Source organism: Strix aluco, chromosome 39 (assembly GCF_031877795.1).
Source record: "Strix aluco isolate bStrAlu1 chromosome 39, bStrAlu1.hap1, whole genome shotgun sequence".
Lineage (NCBI taxonomy): Eukaryota > Metazoa > Chordata > Aves > Strigiformes > Strigidae > Strix > Strix aluco.
Window position 1 is genome coordinate 304,133 of NC_133969.1, and position 5,000 is coordinate 309,132.

Here is a 5,000-nt window from a genome sequence, read left to right on the forward strand (position 1 = left end):
CCGTCCTCTCGGCGACACTCACCGCTCGAACGCGCCCCGCTGGCGACGGAACCGCCGGCCCTTGGTTCTGCCCGGGCCGAGGCACACGGGCGCGCTGCCCGCAGGCAGAAACGGACGCGGGCCGACGAGGCCGGCTGGAGCAGAGGAGGTGGCGTTATCAACAGCGGGACGCATTTTTTTTTATTATTTTCTCCCCACGCACGTGCGCGCGATGTGCGCGCCACCCCCACCCCCACCCCCACCCCCCCAAGAGCTCCCCGGCCCGAACCCGTTGGCCCGCGGCTGCGTGCACGTATGCACACACAGCCGCCCCCTCCCGCCCTCCCCCCCGCCCCCCGCCCTCCTGCCGCGTGGTTCTCGATGCGACCGGTCGCCCCACCCCCACCCCCGCCCCGCCACTTGGCTCGCAACGAGCCCCGCCGCGCCCCCTACCCCCCCCCCCCGCGACCAGGTTCGCCATGACACCGGCCGCCCCCCACCCCCACCCCGCTTTCCGCCAGCAGCAGATTGGCCGCTCCGGGGAAGGAAGGCGGGAGCCTTTAGGACCCAGCGGCGTCCCCGCCGGCTCCGTACCCGGGCGCCAGAGGGGAGTCGCGGCGGCGGCGGCGGTGGGGTGAATGTTTGGGGCTCTAGCCCCAGCTGCCGAGTCCCTACCGCGCCGCGCCCGCGCCCCGGCTCCCCGCCTTTCTCAGTCAGTCCTTCAGCCGCCCGCCCTCCTGCCCGCCTGCTCCGTCCCCGCCGCGGGTTGAAAGCCAAACGAACGCGGAAGGGGTGGGAGAGCGGCGCGGGGAGGGGGGCAACAGAAACCGCCCCCGCCGCCGCCGCCCCCCCCCCCCCCCCCCCCCCGCCCCTTTCCAGTGCTCTGCAGCGCCGGGGAGCCTGCGGTCGGCTGCCGGCCGCACCCACCGCCCTGCAGCTCCGGAGCTGCAGCGGGGGGCGGGGACCCACGGCTCTTCGAGCGCGCGGGCGCCGGCGGGGCTCGGGGGTGGGGGTGGGGGTGTGTGGGGGTGGGTGGGGGTGTGTGTGTGTGTGTGTGGGTGTGTGTGTCCGTGTGTCCGTGCGCGCGTGTGTCGCGGCGCGGGGGTCGGTGGCTGCAGGGCCGCGGACATCTATTGAAATGTTTTGTTCTGTTCTGTTCTGTTCTGTTTTGTTTTGTTTCAAATTAAAAAGTCAAAATAAAACCATGGCAAGGGGGGAAAAAAAAAAACCAAGCCGAACAACACACCCCCCACACCCCCACCCCCACCGGGACCCCCCTTCCCACACACCCGCCCACCCACCTCGAAAAACACCCGAACGCGAAAGCCAGCGAGCGCCTGGCAATGCCGGGACCCGGACCCGGACCCGGACCCGGACCCGGACCCAGTGAAGGGCGTCCGGTCCCCCCGCCTCTGCGGGACAGCGAAAAGCGGGGGGAATAAACAAAATAACACACACACACACACACACACACACACACACCCCCCACCCCCCCCATTCCCCCCCCCCCCCCCCCCGAGAGAAAACCTGAACCCACCCCGCGAAAACAACAGCTGCAGCCGGGGAGCGCCCGGCAGCGCCGGAACCCCGACCCGGCGAAAGGCGCCCGGTTCCCGACGCGAACTCGCCTCGGCGAGACAGACGGGCGTCTCCGCCTGAGGTGGGGTGGGGGGAACGCCCGCGCTTCTGCCCGGTCCCCTGGCAGCCGGTGGAGGAGTGGGGGTGGCGGCGCGGGTGGCGCGGCGCGAAGCGGAGCGGAGGGGCTGGCGGGGGGGGGTGGGGGTGGGGGTGGGGGGGGGGGTGGTGGTGGGAGGATGATGCCAGCGACCGCACGGTGCCCAACGGGTCGGGGCAGAGGGGTGGCGTGTGCGCACGTGAGCGCGGCGGGGGAATGTGCTTAAGAAAAAAAAATCTTCCCTTTTCATTTATTTTTTCGTATTTCTTTGACATCTTCCATCGAAACCAAAAGCAACTCTTGCACGAGGCGGCCGTCAGGTCTCCTCGTCTCCGGGGCGGGAGGAGTCCGTCAGGTCTACCCGTCTCCGGGGCGGGCGGCGGCCGTCAGGTCTACCCGTCTCCGGGGCGGGCGGCGGCCGTCAGGTCTACCCGTCTCCGGGGCGGGCGGCGGCCGTCAGGTCTACCCGTCTCCGGGGCGGGCGGCGGCCGTCAGGTCTACCCGTCTCCGGGGCGGGCGGCGGCCGTCAGGTCTACCCGTCTCCGGGGCGGGCGGCGGCCGTCAGGTCTACCCGTCTCCGGGGCGGGCGGCGGCCGTCAGGTCTACCCGTCTCCGGGGCGGGCGGCGGCCGCTAGGTCACCGGGCTCCACGTTACCGTCGGCTGCCGCAGCGACCGCCGAAAAGGGCTGCCAGGTCTACCCGGATTCGGTGGGACTTGGCCAGCGGGCAGACCTGTTCGCTCCGGCACTTCCTCCAAGGGGTCGCTGTTTCTCTCTGCCTCCAGTTACGTCGTCGTAAGAGGCGGCGTCTCTTGAGCGCCCCCCCCGTGGGTCCTCAGATGCTGTCCTTAGTACTTTTTTTCGGCGGGGACCGATAGTCTACGTATATAGGGGCATGAGGCGTCTCTGCTCCGGAGGGGCGCGCGCGAGCGAGCCAGGGCACGCGGCTTAGCCGGCGAAGTGGAGCGCTGGGCGGCCGCTGCCGGTGGTTCCCCCCGGGCGGTTGGGCACGGTTCTCAACCCGGTGCTTGTCGGGCAAGCCTACACAGAGCGAGGGGGGGCCCCGGGAGATGCGGAGCGGTACAGCAGCGGGGCAGCGCGAGCTGGTCGCTAGCGAGTGAGTGGTGAGAAAGCGGATGGCCGGAGAGAACACTGGACAGGCCAAAGACCGGTGACCGGTGGCGGTCGGCGGCACTTGGAACGCTGGATACCGGGGGAGCCGAGCCCCCGAGAGCCCGATTTGAAGGTCCGGCGAGGCGGTGGCGGCGCCGCCTCCCTCCGTTTTATTTTTTTGTTTTTTTTTCGTTGGTTCGCCTGTACGTGTGGTTGCCGTAGGCGGGGCAGCCTGTGGTGTCCGGCCTGCCCCTGGCTTCCCTGGCTTACCGGACGGGCTCTCGTTGGAAGGGACAGGTGTGCACGGTGCTGTGGGGCGCGAGGTGGTCGGCACGCCTCGGTCCTTTTTCTGTCTGGCCTTAAGCCGTGAGCCCGCGATGCGGGCAGAGCACGTCTTTTCCTTGGTTTTGGCCGGTCGCGGTGGCCGGCAGCCGGATGCAGACGGCCGGGGTTGTCTCGAGCCTTTAGCGGCTTCCCACCCCGGGCCCCGAGAGCCCGATTTGAAGGTCCGGCGAGGCGGCGGCGGCGCCGTCTCCGTCTCTTTTTTTTTTTTTCCCCTGCCAGTACGTGTGGTGCCGTACGCGGGGCAGCCTGTGGTGTCCGGCCTGCCCCCTGGCTTACCGGACGGGCTCTCGTTGGAAGGAGAGGTGTGCACGGTGCTGTGGGGCGCGAGGTGGTCGGTACCGTATCTCGGTCCCTTTTCTCTCCGATCTTAAGCCTTGAGCCCGCGACGAGGGCGAGCAGAGCACTTTTTTTTTTTTTTTTGGCCGGCCGCGGTGGCCGGCGGCCGGATGGGAGACGGCCGGGGCTGTCTCGAGCCTTTAGCGGCTTTTCCCCACCGGCCCCCCCCCCCGCTTGAGGTTGTTCCGCCTGGCGTTTTTTTTGTCGGGGGCAAGCTGCTCTGCGTTGGTTGGGCAAAGACCGGTGGCCGGTGGCGGCCACCGGCACTCGAACGCTGGAAGACCGGGGGCAGTCGAGCGTGTCGGGGCTCTCCCCTGGTGCCGCTGACTTTGCCGAAGGGAATCCTCGGCCGGGGCGGGTGGCCGGCGGCGGCACATCCGTGTCCACCCGGACCGGTGCAGGCCCGCAGGCCAGGGGCCTACCGAGGCTGTCCTTGGGCACATCGGAGAGACTTCGCGGCGGGCCGGCTCTGCCGGTGTTGAGGCCGTCGGAGCACCTCGCGGATGTAGCCCGTGGTCGCTCGCACGCAGAGCCCCGCGTCGGCCGCCCACCCCCGGGTGGCGGGAGGGCGCGCGCGGCTGTCGTTGTCCGAGGACCCCGTGGCCGTGGGGCCTCCGTCCTTCGCTGATCGATGAGGCATCTCGGGGTGGCGTCGGAGAGGCTTCGCGGCGGGCCGGCTCTGCCGGTGTTCAGGCCGTCGTTGCACCTCTCCGCCGGCGCTGCCCCGCTGGCTGTCGTGCACGCAGAGAAAGCCCCGCGTCGGCCCCGCCCACCCCCGGGTGGCGGGAGGGCGCGCGCGGCTGTCGTTGTCCCAGGACCCGTGGCCGTGGGGCCTCGGCTTCGTTCCTCCTCTCCCCTTTTGCTGATCGATGAGGCACGTTGGGTTGCGTCGGAGAGGGCCCCCGGCGGGCCGGCTCTTCCGTGCTCCTCCCCGTCATAGGGAGCCACGGCGGTTGTCCGGTGTTCAGGCAGGGTGGTCTCCTTTCCAATTCGCTTCCCGTGGTTGGCGAGGTGTTGTCCTAGTGTTGTCCCCACCCCCGAGCGAAGCGGGCCGTGACGATGGCGGCGGGGCGCGCGCCCTCCCCCGCGTCACCCCGTCCTGCCGCCGCTCGGCGGGGTTCCTCGGGCTTCTTGACCGAACCAGGCTGTGTGACGGCCGCGTGGCCCCGCGAGCCACCAGGTGTCCTAAACCACGCGAGGCGCCGGTGCTGGCCTCGGTCCGGGTGCCCGTGGGTGCCGGCCGCAAGCAGCGCTGGGCGGCGGGGCGGTCGAGCCGCGAAAGAACGGGCGAAGCGAGGGAGAGACCGCGTATGTTGGGGCCGCGCCCGCCCGGGCGGGCCTGGAGGCGTGCCGCGGGCGGCCAGGGGGGCGTCCCCCTCCGCCGCTGCCGCCGGCGCCGCGTTCGGCTTTCCGTGCCGCCCTTCCGCCTTGCTGCAGAGCGAGCCGCCCCGGCAAGGGGCCTCGGTCGCGGGGTCGCGCCCGCCTCGGCGGGTCGCTGTCTCCTCTAGCACGTCCGGTGCTCCCGCGGCAGTGGGGGGGGGGGCGAGTTCCGT